Source organism: Pinus tabuliformis, chromosome 1_1 (assembly GCF_031772625.1).
Source record: "Pinus tabuliformis cultivar Carrire ecotype Pingquan chromosome 1_1, CPIR1, whole genome shotgun sequence".
In the NCBI taxonomy this organism is placed as follows: Eukaryota; Viridiplantae; Streptophyta; class Pinopsida; order Pinales; family Pinaceae; genus Pinus; species Pinus tabuliformis.
Genome location: NC_142297.1, coordinates 852782250 through 852801506, shown reverse-complemented (window position 1 = coordinate 852801506; position 19257 = coordinate 852782250). Strand labels below are relative to the sequence as shown.

The following is a 19257-nucleotide window of genomic DNA, read 5'->3' as shown; positions in this document are numbered from 1 at the left end:
AATGCATTCATTCATAATATCCATAATACCCAAAATTTCATTCACCCAGAGCTAGTGCCATACATAAATCAATTATATGATAATTTAAAGCAAAAACTAAACCATTTCATAATAAAGTTTATTATATAAATTTTGTAATATGTTAAATTTCTTTATCATATAAAATTGGTAATATGTTAAATCTCCAAAAAGAGAGAATCACAATTTACAAATCATGTCTTTAATTTATCTACCAACCGTATTAAAAATCATTTACCATCCCATCAATCAATCTCAATATTTTAAAATTGATAAAACCATTTTAATTATACAGCAAATCTAAATTCATCTATTAACACACCATTTAAAAAAATCAATAATAATTATATATACAAGTTTATATTAAAAACATAAATACATTGCTCCAATTATGATAACATAGTCAAAGCATTTCCACTTCTTATTTGCGGAATATATATGAACATAGTGTTTTCCATATGTGAAAATATTGTCCTCTAACATATCAGCAAAAGTATAAGCAAAAAACCGCCTGTGTGTTTTGCTGAAAGTAACTTTGTGTTTTCTTTAACTGTAACCACCTTCCATACTGTCATATATTGCACACCATGTTATCCATTGCTCAAGGGGAACCAGGGAACCACCTTCCATACTTTCATCTTTTGAACTTCATATTATCCATTGCTTAATGGGATTCCAATACCGATCAAAAATTTGACTCGCCAAACCCAGAATTCATTGGTCAATGGCTTCCCTCTGCGCCACTAGTTGATCTTGTAATAATTGGATTCTTCGGTCAATGGCTTCCCTCTGAGCCGCTAGTTGATATAGTTGATCTTGTAATAACTGGATTATAATTGATCTTGTAATAATTGGATTCTTTGTGCCGCTAGTTGATCTTTTAACAGCCAGATTGTCTGTCACTGCATCTCTTTTACCTCTATTCCTTTATTGCCACTCTTCGGTGACAATGAATTTCTTTTACCTCTGTTCCTTCACTGCCACTAATTGGTCTTCATGTAACACTGCCCTCTTGAACATGTTGGTCACCCCATAGGAAATGACATGTGACCATGAATTTACTCAGAATGACACTGAATTTCTTTCACCTCTGTTCCTTGCCACTACTTGGTTTTCATGTAACACCGCCCACTTGAACATGCTGGTCACCACATAGGAAACGACATCTGACCAGGAATTTACTCGGAAATGAAATGTGACCTTGAATTTACCATGGGAAATGACATGTGACCTTGAATTTATTTACACGGCAATTATGAGAAATATCATGCCCAACTAGGATGGCTTCTCATTGTTCTATATATTAATCCAGTTCCTCACAAATAGCCTTTACCCTGAAAACCAATATAATAATTAAATTACACTAAGAAAAGTGTTGTTGGTGCACATTGTAAGTAATAAACTGTAAGCATTGTTCCTTTGGTTTACAAGGAATTTCAAATGGACTTTATTTAAGATCGATTTACACTTTTCCAATTTATATTTTTCTTTTAACCTTGATTTCCTTTAGAAAAAGAAGGATAAACCTACGTGATGGCTCATGGGAAAAGCTAGCACTATTATACAGCATCAATTTATACTGGTTTGCCGAGATAACAATAAAATGTCCACAAGGGCAAAACGCAGGTTATTACAACCTTCGTTTTCCCACCTTCATCGACTGCTCATCAGGTGTTGTCCTGCAAGTTCGCTCAGCGTGTCCATTTGCAGCTGGAACACCATAAAAACAAAAAAAGTTTTCCTGCAAATTCGCTCAGCACGTCCATTTGGAGCTGGAAAACCATAAAGGCAATGATTTGAGATAACTCGAAGAGGTCACTGATCCTTTTCAGAAACACCAGTTGGACCGCTCTGAATTTTAAGAAGTCGAAGTCCAAAATGTCAGGCCAGATTACCTTGAGAAAGATCTAAAAATTAATCTATTAGTTAATAACCAGAAGCTGCTTTCTCATTTAAGCTATTTTAGAGATATATTTTTGAGAAAGATCTAAAAAATAATTTTAGAGATATATTTTTGACAGAGATCTAAAAATTAATCTATTAGTTAAGATAAGCAATTTTAGATATATATTTTTGGGAAACCACCAAATTTTTAGAACAAAATTCTTAGAAGAAATACACTGACCATGGTGTGGGTCTTTCCGTAACCTGTTTGATGCAAAAATGTAGACATTGTAACCATCCATTACAGATCGGATCTATGCAAAAATGTAGACATTGTAACCATCCATTACATATCGGATCAATGGTTGTGTATCCATGTAAATTTCCTCTGCCATTTCATGGACAAAAACAAGTTAGTAATTGTATACAAATTATGTCAGAAGACGAGGTCAAAAGACTCTTTAATCAGTACCTTGTGTAGCAGATGGCCCAAAAACCTTACTAAAATTGGATATCCTCTTTACATCTTTGCCTATTTTGGATTACAGATCGGATCAATGGCTGTGTATCCATGTAAATTTCCTCTGCCATTTCATGGACAATAACAAGTTAGTAATTGTATGCAAATTATGTCAGAAGACCAGATCAAAACTCTTTAATCAGTACCTTGTGTTGCAGATGGTACTGAAAACCTTATTAAAATTGAATATCCTCTGTACATCTTTGCCCATTTTGGATGTATTGACAAGGAGGGATCCATCTTCCCCAATAAATTCCACTGCACTGGGCATCAGATTGACCTCCAAAATGGGGTTTGATTCTGCAGTATACCCTTATGCTTCCTGAGCCCCAAGAAAACAGTAAATATAATACCTTTAGTGGGGCTATTATAAAGGATCTTGTTTTCTTCCAGAACTCTGTGATACCCACTAGCAGCATTAGAAATTCTTGTGACCTGGTTATCTGTAAAAATAATGTTTTAGAGAGAAAGAAGTCAGTGTCATTCCTTATAATAGCTTACTCAGTTAGCAATACACAACAACAAAACAAATGTAAAGCTTACAAAGTTCGAACATTAAAGAAAATAATAATCCCCCATTAAATGTCGAGGTGTAGAAGTGTCTGGCTTTAACTTACCAAGCAATTCAAAATCCCTTCGCCACTCTGGCTGTAACACTTGTACATCTTCCCGTGCTCTAAGTATGTCTCTTATGTCCTGAAAATCATATCCATTGTTTAATAAAATGAGCATTGTGAAGTTTCTAAAAGATGGTAATCAATAATGAGACAGTCGTGGATCACAAAATGATTAACGAGTTTGCTTTAGTACAGCAAAAGCAGTATTCGTTTGATTTAGTTTCATTATTTCAAACAGAATCAGAAAAAATTGTGATCTGACTGCATATTTAGGAAAACTGGTGCTCCCTGATTGCATACTCTGTGACTGCACATGTAAGATATAAGTCTTTAACATGTTTCCTACTAGCCTACTCTAGGGCAGCAGGGACATGTTGGGATGAGGTTTACATGGGATACTAGTAAACAGGCTTGAAGCTACGCTGGTTATCTCATCATCATGGAAACAAACGCAATGCAAACATGGTAGGATAATCTTCCTAGATTGGCAAAAAAATGTTCTACAAATCACATATGCAATTCTTCATCAAACAATAGTCCTCATTATACTGGATCAAATGGAGACTGAATTTATTTCATGCTGCTGTACATTTTGTTTACATTTTTTATTTGCCTCCACAACATCAACATTTTATTATGTTTAGTGAGAAGTTAAAATATTACTAACCTTGGCTTCTTTTCTGTGTGCTTCCAAACGCATTTGATGTTCCTGACTGATATGCAAAGGTTTCGGATCCTGACTTTGACAGTCACCATTTTTCTTGTCTGGGGAATCCGAAAGGAAAAAATTGTCTTGATCCTGACATTTCTGAATCTTCAAAGCAAATTAGAGTTAACATAAGATGAAAATTGCCGATGGAATCTCTATAGCATGTATTTATGGTTGATACTTTTTTACTTCAGGCGATGTGTTAAGTCATTTCCCTATGAGGGATCTAGATAATAGATATTACTCATGAAACCTATGGATATTGTGCAATCAGATAATTTGTATTTCATTTTGCATCAAGGGCAATTGATGCTCACCAGGGAAAATTTATCTTGTCTATTCTCTGCAAAAATTGCAATGATAAGATTCATGAATGCTTGCATCGAACCCTGCTGCACAGCAACAAAGAGTTAAAAGCATGAACTCTTGAGGACCTAGTGTTCAATATGCTTAGAGAAATTTTTCATATCTAATATGTATGACTGAACAAAACTAGGGTTCTGAAGCAAATTTTGCATTTAGAATGTTTTGTGCTTAATCGAGTAGGATTAGTGCAAAAGAATAGGTATGATATTTGCATACCGGTGCAGCAGTTTGTATGGCTTCAACAAGGTTCTGATCAACATTTTCCTTGTCATTTGTCATTTCTACAGCAAACCGCTTTAATAAAGCTCCCATTACGTCTGTCAACCATAGCATGTGGTTAAGGATGTGTAAAGCAAAGAATTTTTAATTTTCAAGCATGAATAGTTTCTAGAACTTGACCATGATGACATCAACTCAATAACCACACATTAATTGAACCTTTAGATTGAAAGATGTCATCGAGTCATTTTTCTCCGTCATCCATGTTTATAACTGATGGGTTTGGCAGAGTTTCAGTGTCCCTTACAGGCACACAAGGAGTTGAGCGTTGAAGGAAATTTCCTGTGCTTCGTGGAATCATGGGGGACCTCAAAGGGCCTGCATATTTCCAAGAGCCATTTCCTCCACACTGTTTCCATTCATAATAAGATTTCAGCGCCAATATACAGTCAACAATCTTTGTCGTAGAACCCGGCTGCAAGCTTTCCTCGAGGCAGAACAAGAACTCGTTAAAAATTTAAAATCAAAGATTCAAATGTAAGCATCCATACAAATATCAACATGATTGGCATGCTCACCTGCTCTTAATGAGAAGCTTCAAAAGTAGGCAACTTCATCTCTTCAGCAGCTACAAGAAAATTCCTAACATTCTCAAAATATTGATAGGCAGATAAAGGCCGTCCTTCTGGAGGAAGTGATGAAACATGATTTGCAACGACCTGCTAACCAGCCCAAGTCAATTAACAGGGTAGAAAAAGAAAGGCTGGATTTCAAGACAATAACAGGTTTCATAAAATATGTGAACATTCCAATGGGCATAAATGGTATCCCACCTTAGACACTGCTCCTGGTTGAACCTTGTTGATAAGATTACATAAAATGATCCCACTTCTCAAGCAAAGAAGAAACTCCTCAGATGGCTCACATGGCATATCTAGAGATCCAACCATGCTCTTTATCCATGTTGTAGCTTGAAACCTTCTATTAGCTGTAAAATATCATACATAACAAGAAGTGTAGTTAAGGTCAAAACCCTCAAGGTTTCAGTCAAAACAGAACTTATTTCAATCCTAGAAAATAGAGCCCTTGTTAAACAAGATATATAATCTATATGAGAAACTATGATCAAACCCCCAAAGCCAGACTGAAAATGTGGGTTTAATAAAGCACTGAGGCATATGCAACTCAAATCCAAAATCATACATTACTAAAATTTGATTTGGTCAAATGAGAAGATCCATTCATATTGATATAGAGATACTAGATTATTCTAGAGAAGAGTTATTCAACATAGCAGCTTAAGATCAGTAACTGCACAAAATAACAATGAGGCCCAAGGGATTGGATGTACTTGTTCACACACAGATATGAAACCAATAACGAATGAATGTACTTGCAGGGCATTTGAGATATCTATAAGAGGGTATTTGTCAGGGTTCTTTTATCTAAATATGTGAAATCAAGTTGCTATTAAGTGCAAGCATGAAAAAGCTCAGGGTTAGCTCTGTACTTTATAATTAACATCATAACAAAATACATAGCATCAAAAACAGGGGAAATGAGCCCTAATATAAAGCCCAAGTCATCATAAAAAAAGAAATTGAAAAACTAAATATAATACTATCAGTTCACCTGCTTCCTCTGCTTTCAGTGAAGCCAAACGACCATCACAGATGCTCTTAGCTTGCAATCTACTACCTTCTTCTATGTTAGAAACTTGTATATCCATAGCAGTCCTGAACATGTCTGCAAATGCCTCGTGCCCTCTCTAACTAAACAACTTCTAGGAGGAGGATAGAAGTGTTGGGACGATATTATGTTTAATATATGAACTCGCATATCTACTTGAACTTGTCCATGTTCTAGCCTCTCTAGTAGACAAGCCTTAGCTTTAGCACTATCCCTTTAGTCTCTCTTAGCCTTAGTCCAAGAACTTTTCGCATCTCTACGTCCTTGCCATCTGATGTTATGAGAAATCCATCTCTAAGAAAAAATCAAAATACATCCGCTAAGTGAGTAGAGTCAGTCTGAGCTGAATGCACTCCTTTGTGTTGGGGTGGGACCATACAACAGTAGGTTGGGTCCAGGCCAGAAGTTTGTGTGGGACTACCTATTAAGAAAAACCTTCTCAAAAAATACAATTACGAGAGAAAATATTGAAATCTATACCCAATGGGGAAGGGACCTGCTTATGCCTCCACTAAAGCCATTAAGGGTCAGCTGAAGGTGTGTCTCTTGATCCTTTGAATGTTCACACACTGCCTCAATGGCCTGCGCCTACCTTACTACTGGAACTTAAGAGATCTATTTTGGTTGATTTCTATATTCTTGACTGAAAAAAACCAATAATGAACTCGAAAGAATCAATCATGCCAAGCATGCCAAATCTGAACTTCGAGCACTGCTTTGTGACATTAATGGCATGACGTTGTCACTGATTGTTCACACGTATTGTAAGTTGTAGTGGACACAATGCTACACCTACTTGTGCGCAGAAGGTTGCCATTAACGGAGGCAAATTGTTCTTGGCAGTGATGCCCTCCAACATGGGTCGAAACTCTGCTATGCCCAACTGCCAACTATTATCTGCGCTGGTACAAATCATTGGAAGGGGGGCAACACAAATAGGCATGCCGCATCTTTGATTGGCTGGCTATGCACAGCCAAAGCCCGCAGAGAAACACCTATCAGCGTAATAAAAATAAACAAATAAGATAAATATTTCAAATGTACAAAGCTTAGCAACCAAAATAAGAGTCATAAATGCTTGCTACCACAAAATTGAGGAAAACAACAATAATTCATTTCTATTTTCAAAAATAATTGCAACAAATGACAATATTCATTATATTTTTAAATATAAATAGAGAGCACATATATTGTTCCAAAAGCTTAAATGTCGACCTGAGTTTTTGATAGTTTTAGAGAAGCTTCAGATCTTTAGTCTCATGTTTCTGTAGCCCCACAACTTTCAAAAGTCTAACTTGCGAGCCTTTGAAACCTAATGGAAAAATATATAACATAATGCATAAAGTCTTTACAGTTCCATAGTTTACCCACCAGTGTGCTTTCTTTTCATCCTCATATTTCTCTTCACATGATTTCTTCTCTTCTATGTTCAATGCTTTCCATTTAGTTTTCAAAATGGCTCCCATATCCTTGAAAATGGTATTTGGATTCTCATATTTCACCTATTGGTAATATAACATAATGAATTGGAGCACTTGATTATCCATTTAGTTTTCAAAACGGCTCCTATATCCTTGAAAATGGTATTTGGATTCTCATATTTCACCTATTGGTAATATAACATAATGAATTTGAGCACTTGATTAAAATGAGCTTTCTTAAAAAAACATGTGAAGCATTCATATAATAAAAATCAAACTCTTTCTTATACGACAATAATCACATATGCAGAAGCAAATCAGAAGGGCATCAAATATTTGTTTAGTTTACAACAGAGTAAAGTAGTGTATGACATTGCTGATGACATCGCGGAAATGTGCATTTTTCTACTACATGCATGTGATGATAAGATGGAGCACTGAAGATCATAAAGAATCTAAAATCCCTCAAGGCACCACTCTCAGAAAACTTTTGGGTTAAATTCCCTTTAGAATAAAAACAATTAGCATTTGGTTTCCTTCAAGATCGACCTTTGTTTGCTCGTAAGACCCACCTGAGTCCATTGTCCTTGGGGGAACAAAATATATGTTGAAGAAGGTTTCTTTGGCCTCTTTGAAGCCTTCTTTATAGGAGTCTATAAAGCATTTATCCTGATGGATAGGAAATTGTTTCAAAAGTAAACTTTTGGGTTAATTCCCTGTAGAATAAAAATAATTAGCATTTGGTTTCCTTCAAGATTGACCTTTGTTTGCCTGTAAGACCCACCTGAGCCCATTATCCTTGGGGGAACGAAATAAATGTTGAAGGTGGTTTATTTTCCCTGTTTGGAGCCTTCTTTATAGGAGTCTATAAAGCATTTATCTTGATGGAAAGGAAATTGTTTCAGTAAGTTACAGCATCATCAATAGCAGGATGGTTCTCCTTATCCCTTCACCTTAATCTTACTGAAGAACAAGATATCAAGTGTAAGGGATTGCTATGTGGAAATCATGCTTCATCGACAAATATGAAATTAGAGGCGATGAGATGACTTGAAATTATCAACAAAACAAGGGATCCAATGGTAAATGAGTGGTCACTAGAGGTTTTGAAATTTCAAAATGGGCACCAAGGAATGTGCCCATCTTTCCACTGCATTAAATCTTGTACTCCATGCATTAATAGATACATATTTCCATGCATACAACCTCATGGATCCCATAGTGGATTATCGATGGTGGATTTTGAAGACATTTTCAAATGGTGAGTCGATAGTGGATTGTCGATGTTGGATTTTAAAAACATTTTCAAATGGTGAGTTGTTGGTGGAGTGGACGATGGAATTGTTGGTACTTGGTAAAATGAAAGTGCTAGAATTTGTGATCACGCAGTAGTCAAGAAAGGTGAAAATCATGGTGATCAAGCAGTATTCAACAAAGGTGAAAATCATTGAGCTTTTAGCATACACAAGCTCCAACTAGATTACTTCAATCAATCTGACATAAGTTATATTTATCCACTTATAAATAAAGTTATATTTATCCATTTATAAATTAAGTTAATATTTATCCATGATAACAAGGCTTTCGTTGATTAAGCAAAGAGTCCTATGCATAGAGCCAACTATTAGTAGCACCATCAATAATAGAATGCTTAACCACTACATTGCTCTTTAAATGCTAGTTGTTCTGTGTGCCATGGAGTTTTGAGTTTGTGGATGTAGTAACTCTTTAAATTATAGTTTCATGGCGTTTTGAGTCTGTGGATGTGGTAACTTGGTCAAGACAGAAGAACTGTAAAGGAGAAAATTCCAGATCCCTATTGGTAGCTGACAAAACTGTAACAACCCATCTCTTGTAGACAACATACTAGAAACACCTTCATCGAAGGGCAAGTTTGTAAGTGTATTAATATTTCTTCTACCCTTAAATAGATGTACTTACCCACCTCCCCCCCCCCATGTGTGTGTTTCATAACTGTAAGGACACCATGAAAGCTAGTAGATGCATTGATGTTATGTAGTTCCATTTAATATCTTACCATCTTGCTTAAACACATCAATACGCAAAATTAAAGATTATCTCAGTAAGAGTTAATTGTTGAACTAACAAAATGTTAAATAGAAAAATTATCTTCTTTATGATTAAAACTTTTGAAGATGGATTCTTCATCTTTACACATGAAAAGACCCCCTCCCATCATTAGACGCAAAAATGCATTTAATTTTGCTCGGATCAGTTTTATTTTCTCACCTTATTGCAATTCCTATAAAATAAAGAGTGCTTATATAATAATAAAGATCTTTATCTGAATAAAGCTTTTCCAATGCCTTTATATTTTAGATCTAAGGAACTTGTGATATTACCAAGGCAAAAGCAATGGCTCATGATAGAATACTTAAATGAAAAAACCAAGATTTTACAAATGCAAAAACAATACATGCAAGCAAGAAACTGAGTAGTCAATGGCTAGGGCTTGAATTCCTCTCTTCCAAGATTGGTGTGGTAGTAGGATTTCCCTCATTGGGATCGTTCAATACCTATCCATTCTCTATGCACACAATATTATAAGTTTACAAGAAGTTGAGGGTGGGGATGGGAAGAAATAATAGAGAAAGAATTGTGAGCCAAGGATGTTGATGGGCTTTGATGTTTTTTGGATCAGTATGTTAAATGGATACATGCACTTGTCACAAAGGTTTTCCTCCCTATCCATGGTTTCCCTATATCAAGAATCATATTATCATTATATGTGAAGGGATACCAAGTTCAAACATAGTTCAGGTGCTAGCTAGGAAAATATAAGAATATGCAAGTAGGGAGTGCCTTGCGGTACAACTTGATAACATCATACATGGGAATTGGTAAATCAAGTTCACAAGAACTAGAAGAAAATTTTTCCATAGCTATTTCTCCAAGGGATTAAGACATGAGTTGCAAATTTTTATATCATCTAAAGGATATGAATGTGGCAAAATAAGCACAGGAAGCAAGGCTGGTAAATCAAGTTTACAAGAACTAGAGGAAACCTATCCCATGGCTATTTCTCCAAGAGATTAAGACATGAGTTGCAAATATTTATATCCTCCAAAGGATATGAAGGTGGCAAAATAAGCATAGGAAGCAAAGCTAGCAAGCCCATAAGGCATCCTATAATTGTGGGATCATAGGGGAATTCTAGTATCTCACAAGAATCAAAAGCTAATTGGTGTTTCAGCCCTACCAATAATTTTGTAGAAATGGCAGGTCCAATACTACATCTCAAGTTATTAGATATGGACATTCATATAAAAAAACAAGGGAGATCATCTAAGAATTTATGGTAGTGAATTAAGGAGAACAAAACCTCTAAACTTCTCTATTTCTCAGAGAGTGAAAGATCTTGTTGAAGATGGAAATAGAGTTATGAAAGGATATTATTGGCAATTAGATAAGATGACAGAACAAATTCAAATATCAAATTGACCATGAGAGTTCTTATGATGAATCCAAATTCATAACAACTATAGAGATAGAGGAACAATAAAATATTTTTTTTGAGATTGTTTTCCAGATTAATCACAGTCACTTTTTTGGTCAGTGTTTTGAACCAACTAATGTGGTTCATCCTCAGGACATAGAAGAAAAATCTGACCTATACAAATTTAAATAGCTGAGATGCGTCATGTTCCAGATGTCAACATGATGAACCATAGTAGTTGGTTCGAACCGTCGACCAAAAAAGTGACTATGTGATTAATCCAGAAAACAATCTCAAAAAAATCAGAATGAATCACAAAAGCCTAAAATCTGAGAATAAAATACTTATGTTTAACAAGATGACCAAATCATAGGGCGATGCTCTATCACATACTAGACAAGTAAGAAGTTGAGAAACCCAATCTAACCAATGAACATTTGGAAATGCAAGCATTAAGCTAAATTTCTTACCCTTCTACGGAAGATTCAAAGCATGACAAAAAGACAAAAAAAGCATTGGTCTAACAAAACTCAAAACTAAAGAAAGCTATAGTTTGAAATTGATGGTTGCACACAATTAAGAGCAGTTACAAATATCCCTCAAATGCAACATGACTATGTACAACATAAGCTAACCTCAGAACCAGCCTAAGAGGATAGGCTCAAATTCTCAACAGCTACCTAGCTTTACCAAAACCATCAATATTTATAGTTTTTTTTTTTTTTTTCAACTAAGAAATGTCCAAGGTCTCTCCATAGATAGCTTGACCCTAGTCACTCCTCGACAAGTTAAATCAGAGCTGATTTTTTTGTCTTTATATAAATAAAGGTCCAATGCCTCTTTACATTTAGCTTGACCCTTGTTTAGCTTGACCCTTGTCACTCCTCGACAAGAATAAGTCCCACATTGTTTGTATTAAGTATATGTAAATCCTCATTCAAGAGAAAACCAAAGGCACCTATAGTGTGTCGCTTAACCAAATAAATTCCAATATCAAACACCACATTGGACCTTAGATTCATCTAGGAAGAAAGACTTCTTGAATTTTTAAAATGTCAAGTTCATAAGTTCCAACATACTTGTCCTCAATTCCACACTGTAAGTTTGATCTCATCACCCTGTAGGGAAAGGAATTACGCCTTAGAACTGGTCATTATAGTTTGTTCCAAATTTTCTGCTACTCATGAGATGGACCAGAAATAAACAAGAAAATAAATTAGCATTACTATTCTTGCCAAGGGATACGGAGTAAGACTATAATTTCATCTGTAATTCAATTGATCCATCTCTGGAACTAGTATCGAGCAAACTAGTATTAGGGCTCCAATAGAATTCAGTAAAGATGACCAAATGTACACTTGAATTTTCAAGTCTTCATTTTAAAGCCCCGTGTGGGTCACCAATATAGAAACTAAAAGCTCTTTCTAACAAAGGAAAGAAGAAAGTAGAGATATACCTACCAAACAAAGCCCATACTCCATTGATTTAATCCATGGGCATGACTTTGGAATTCAATCTAGATGAATAAAATATTGTCTTCTTTTTTTTGTACCTCGAAGCTTATATCATATTACAGTCATAGTCCCAAAATCTTTCAGATTTTCCTCACTAGCTGGGAAGTGACATGGAAGGAAGGTCAAGGTACTCGGGAAGCTGCGCTACTCGACTTAGGCTAGAGAAGTTGCCCACCCTAATGTATTGATTCATATTTCGCCACACATCTCATCTCACATAGACACGTTCTGCATTGAATATAATTAGGTGCCAAGTGTATTGTTGTTATGGAAAATCATGCCATGCAACAAACTTTATCAACCATACAAAAATACACCTACCTCTTCTATTGCTATTGTACCTAACTACCTAGAGTTGATAGCTCTGTGTATTTATCTCAATATGCATTTATCTCAACATCCTTTGCTTTTCCTGCGACTACCTTAGGTATTGGTAGTTTTGTAGTTAATGATCCTTATATCACCTTGTTGCTAGTGTTGTTGCTTATGGGTAAACTAGAACTACTCCTAGGTATGCAACTACTCATTATGGCATTGTTCATGCTATAACTACCTCTACTTTCCCTATTGGTGGATTAGAAACCCTACGAGGAGAAGCTATAATAGAATTGACTGTCATCACCATCCTCATTGAAAGCATTGTTTTGGGCCTCCCTTTGCACCCTCCAAGGCTCATATTCCATAGCTATTATGGCTTGGCCCTGAGAAAGTTGGAGTTGGTGCCCGATACCCAAAGAGGAAAGCATTCCCGATATGTAAATCATTATAGCATTACAATAAGGTCGGGAAATGACTCAATCAGTCAGGCAAGGCAGTACTTCGTTAAAGACCCAAAGAGGAAAGCACACTCGGTATGTAAATCATTACAACATTATAGTAAGGCTAGGAAATGACTCAATCAATGACGCAAGGTGGTACTCCATTAAAGACAGAAATTCTTGGCAAGGTCTCATGACCCCCATACCCAACCGACCAACCAACTAGGCAAACCTATCTGAAGAAGCAAGGCTCTCAGTAAGGGGGTATTGGAACCACCCTTATACTAATCTGGGGCTTGGCAAGGGCATTTGTTATTAACGGGGCCCTATTACCTAATATTTGCATGAAGACACTCTCTTCTAGGCAATATTTATCAAGGTTGATCATGCTAACTGAGGAATATACAATGTCAGACGAATTGTATTAGGAGAACCGCACTATAGTGGTTCTTCGAAAACTTGCAACTTGCATGCCAAAAAATATTCATTATTGAAGTGAAAACTAAAGAAAGACAAGGTCCATGAAGCAATACTTCGAAGCATGTGGAAATGAATGAAGGGAAGTTGGACCAAGCTGGGATGTTTGCCTAGGTTATGGCCATTATTAAGGATTTTCAACTCCATCCACTCATGTAGGATACCAAACACCTGGTATGGATTTCAAAATGGAAGCTTTTAGTTCTTTGAATGAAAACATGTTATGTGCCCCCATTCTTGTCCCTTTGTCCTGCTTTACCTATGTCTTTGTTCCACCATTGCACCCATAAGGATTCTCTCCAAAGGTGTCTCCCCTCTATAAATGCTCGGCATTTTCAATAGAATCCTCTCAATAGTGGAACCTCCCACTATTAAGCAGGGAAACCAACTACGATCTACTATCCATTGAGTTAGATACCTTCCCACATGAATGATATTTTTTATTTCCATCAAAGGAGTAAAGACCCTACCACTCCCTTTGTACTACTCAGCCTATGTTTGTGCCACATGCTGAGCAAATTCATCAGTAGCAATATTTTTTATCAAGATGATTCAAGCTTGTTGATTCAATTTCAAAAGCATATAATCCTTTCATTACCCATCATTGCGCATAAATGTCATGTCGTGTACATAAATTATCATATTATGTATATTGGTCAAGTGATGTAATTGATGTGGCAGTTCAATGTGGTCGCCTCAATCCACGTCATTACATGCATGACTAGTTGTGGCAAGTAGTATCCATAGTCACCCTATCCATCTAGTAGTAACCTCTAGTCCTCCCCCTTTGGGTCCTCTTGTTCTGAAATCTCCTTCCTCTCTTCATGTCCTACCCTTTCCCTCCCTTTTGTCTATCATTAACATTTGTTAACATTTGTCTCGATCTAGGCTCTGGGAATCTCTATTAAGTGGTATAACTCTTCTCTATCTCTTATGGAAAATGGCTTTGTTAAACACAATTCTAGTTGCGAAGAGAAAAACTTAGCTCAATTTTTGCTTCAGCAATAATCACCACATTAAAAATAGCACTTTCATTTGTTTTTTCCAGTTGAATCTTCAATTATGCTTCTTCTCGCGATAACTAGAGTTTGCTCCCTCACCTTAAGCATATGTAGTCACCAGAGCTACTATTGTAGATGTGCATGTCTCAATGGAAGACAGAGCATACCTAGGTTGTACCGAATGTTGGGAAATTAGGGAATTGTAATGGCTGCTCCAACAAAGAAAGTAAGTGGAACGGGGAGGAATGTTGAGTCTAGTGCCTTGTCCTCTGCTTATGGCTTTGGATATGCCTTAGACGCCTAGGATGACACTAGAACTTACTCACAGTTCAATTGATAGTCTATTTGTGAGGTGGTGTGTCATCTGAATGTGCTACCACAAATTGTTAGAGAATTGACACACCCACAATTGTTAGAGAATTGTACTGTGGAGCATCGGTTGTAGCAAACTCTGCAATTTGAACAAGACTGCAATGTCTCACCTACAACATGGAATACAATGAATTGCAAAGCATTGATTGCAAGGAGCTTTGCAATCTCATAATTATTTAATATAACAAGCCTACATAGTGACCAATACAAAAATTAGTTTTTTAAGTGATTAATTATTCCTAACAATTAAGTAAAATAAATCCAAACTCGAGATTTAAGTCAAAGCATGTAAGAATGAAACCCATGAAAAAGAGATATTTTAAATTTCAAAGATTCCTCCTCCTTCATAGATTGAATCAAAAACCTAGAATTTAACGACAATGACCTAATGGTTAGCTTTGACGTTGTGTCTCTCTACACTATGATTCCAGTGGATGAAGCCTTAGAAGTCTTAAAGAACATTACAGACTTAGAAACGGTGGAACTTATAAGCATTTGCCTTAAATCTTCATACTTCAGTTTTAAAGGTAAAATTTATGAGCAAACTCATGGTGTTGCAATGGGTTCTCCATTATCTCCATTGATTGCCAATCTTTACATGGAACACTTTGAGCAAAAGGCCCTTAGGTCTTTCCCCTTTACACCTGAAGAATGGAAACGATTTGTAGATGATATTTTTGCTAAATGGAGCCATGGTTTGGATAGGCTCATGGAATTCTTATCTCATATAAATAGCCTCTCTCAGCACATAAAATTCACCATTGAAATTGAGAAAGACAACCAGCTCCCCTTCTTGGATGTCCTCCTCACCAAGAAAGATGGTAAGCTAAGCCACCAGGTCTTCAGAAAGCAGACCCACACCGACAGATATCTTCATGCAAACTCCCACCACCATCCTAAGCAAAAAATGGGTGTCATCAAAACCCTAACCACCAGAGCCTCTAGAATCTCCGACCCTGAACATCTAGATGAAGAACTTGTCCATCTCCATAAAGTTTTTGTAAACAATGGCTATCAACATCACACCATCCGCAAAATAATTAAAGATTCCTTAACCAGTAAACAAATTAAAAGAAAATCGTTTGAAAACCCTAGAATCTCCCTTCCCTATATCAAAGGAACCACAGATAAAATTGCCAAAGTTCTCGCTAAGCACAACATCATGGTAGCTTTCACACCCCCTAACACCATAAGAAACATGCTTGAATCTGCTAAAGATGCAATTGACCCAAAAAATCACAAAGGCGTTTATTCAATTCCCTGTTCGTGCGGTAAAGTTTATATAGGGGAAACAGGAAGATCCTTTGGAGTAAGATTAAAAGAACACATTAGTGATATTACTAGAAATAGGTCTGATAAATCAGGTCTAGCAGAGCACGCTTGTTCCTCCTCTCACTATATATGTATGGAACAAGCTAAATTAATCCATAAGGAAGACCACTATTTAAAAAGAAGAATTAAAGAAGCAATTGAAATTGAAAAATCCTCTAATAATATGAATAGGGATGATGGTCTGAAACTTAGTAGTACCTGGAAACCCTTACTAAATAAAGTAAAGTAACTTTAATTTATACAAATTCTTCCTTGAGATAACATTTACAACTCGTAAGCTAAAAAAAAAACAAATAAATAAATAAATCCAATTTAATTAAAATAAATATTATATATATATATATATATATATATATATATATATATATATATATAAATTAATTAACTAATTAAAACTAAATTTAAACTAAATTTAAAATTAATTTAATTAATTAATTAAATTGAATTTATTTTAAATTTAGTTTAAATTAATTTTAATTTTAATTTAGCTTTATCTTAGGTTAAATTAATTCAATTTAATTTAGGTCAAAGTAATTTAATTTAGTTTAAATTAATTTAATTTAAGTTAAATTAATTTGAATTTTATTTTTAATTTAGGTTAACTAATTTAACTTAGATTAAAATAAGAATTTTATTAGGTTAAATTAATTTAACCTAAATAAAATTAATTTAGGTTAAATTAATTTTATTTAGGTTAAAATTTAAAGTAATTTAATTTAATTTAGGTCATATTAATTTAATTTACGTTAAAGTAAAGTATGTTAGGTTAAATTAATTTAGGTTAAATCAATTTAGGTTAAAATTAATTTAATTTAAGTTAATTTAGGTTAAATTAATTTAGGTTAAATTAATTTTTAATTTTATTTTTAATTTAGGTCAGATTAATTTTATTTTTAATTTAGTTTTAAGTTGATCAATTAAAGTAAAATAAAATTTAAAACAAAATTAAAATTAATTTAATTAATTTATCTATAAATATATGAAAATCTAGCCGACCTCACAAGCCCAAAGTTATCTCTCTATCCTCTCTATCCTTCTATTAATAGGTTCACAATTTCTTGACTCTCTCTTCTCAAAATACAGATCTCATTACCCTGATGATGGACTCACCTAGCTAGTCCGAAACGTCGGTTTCAAAAATTGCTCACAGGTTTTTTCCATTGATTAAAATAATAATGAATTCTTTTTTTTCTAAATAAATATTAAAATTTGATAAAAACTTAGAATAAATATGATGAAACTGAGCAAACTAATATATGCTCAAAGGATTTTGACTGCTACGCAAAAACTATAGTCCTTGGCTAGAGGGAGGGACTAAATATGTCTATAATTAATGTAACAACCCTAGTTCCACCCCCCGAATGAGTAATGTAATAACCATGTAAAAAATGTGTTGGTTGGTGAGCCTAAGACTCATGAGGCTGGTAAACCTCTGTGTGTATGCACATGTTAGGCCAATGGGCCAAGTTACAAATATGATTAAGGTCGATGTGCTTATGTAATGGGTCTGAGGACCTTGATTATTAGGCTAGTGAGCGAAGACATAACTAATAGGCTAGTGAGGTGAAAGTTGCTTCTAGGGCAGTACGCCCATGTGTATGTGTGTTTATGTGTTGGGACCAGTATGTCCGCATGGTTATGGTTTTATATGCTATGACGTTGAGAGGCCTAGTGTGGTAAATATGTTTAATTTATGAATATTAATAAACACATAATGGCTGCAAATAAACCTAGACAAAGGAGTATGGGTAGCCCATGACTCCATGGCATGAAAAGAGGTGTCGGGATGAAAAAGAAATATTTTAATATTATAATAAAATATTATTACATTAAATAAAGGAGAACTATGTTTATAAAAGGGGGATTTGGTTACCTAGTCATTCATTCAAAAGGAATTTTTCAGTGATTCATGGTTATGTACCAATCAATGAACACAGTGTGGGTTCTGGAACTGATTGGGATTTTTAGTCAGTGAATTTTGTGCTTGGACTCAGGGACTGACTGGAGTTCAAATGATCGGTTGGTGAGCCTTGGAAGGTGGGCACCACAACAGGACTGGCAAGTCCCGAAGAAGAAAGTGCCACTTGGGTTCTGGAACTAACTAGAAGCCAAATCGTTTATGGCCTAAAAGGGTGCCTAGAAGCCCTGGAAGCAGGACAAGCTCTTGGAGACCTGTGCTAAGAAGTTCTTGGCTCACTATGAGGCGCCCTAGAAAGTGGGCATAGCAAAGGGACTAGCAGGTCCCAGAGAAGGGTGTGCCACCCGGGCGCAAATTCAGGGGAGTAGAGTGCAGTGGTTGGAGTCATCATTGTTTGGTTGGTCCCTTGGCCATGGATATGTTATTATTATTGGTAATGATGTTTGTGGAGTTGGAGCCCTAGCTCAAGGGTGACATGCGGTTGAGAGTTTATGAATGATTAAATCGCAAGGTCTATGGCTGGGAGGAATGTCAGAGGTCCGCAGCCAACGTAAACATTCACAGATAAGTATTTGAGAACTATTTTTATGTTTATTCCGCTGCATTTACATATGGTTCTATAATCTTGTGGTTAATTGTGCTTAATATGTGTATTGTAGTTAAATTATGCTTATATTTTTGGTTATGGTTAGGATCAATGAAATATATATATATATATATAGATTTCTGGTTTAATTTTTGCCTAGGATATTGAGTGAAAAGGTAAAATTCCAAGGTGTGTTTGAGTGGCGTCACCCAGGGGTGGCAGGGTATGTTACAATTAAACATCATAAACTAATATTCTCCAAGTTGTACATAGAGAACTTAATTGGCTTTATTTAATATTAAATTTATTTACAACCAAGTGCATTATCAATAATTGATTTGTTTGCTTGAAAATTTTGAAAAATTTCATGCGTGGAAGAAGGCAAATAAATGTGGTCAC

The 19257-nt window shown here is 35.3% G+C and overlaps 1 long non-coding RNA gene and 1 pseudogene across 1 annotated transcript; both read right to left on the bottom strand.

Moving 5' to 3' along the window:
• Window positions 1-615: 615 nt before the first annotated feature.
• On the bottom strand, window positions 616-2295 carry LOC149216952 (uncharacterized). Its single transcript, XR_016250602.1, has 3 exons — window positions 2144-2295; window positions 1549-1869; window positions 616-1352 (listed from the first exon to the last, which is right to left on the bottom strand). It is a non-coding gene; the product is annotated as an uncharacterized LOC149216952 (long non-coding RNA).
• A 2622-nt stretch (window positions 2296-4917) lies between these two features.
• LOC149216951 (kinesin-like protein KIN-14L pseudogene) lies at window positions 4918-6077 on the bottom strand (annotated as a pseudogene).
• Between the last annotated feature and the right edge of the window lie 13180 nt (window positions 6078-19257).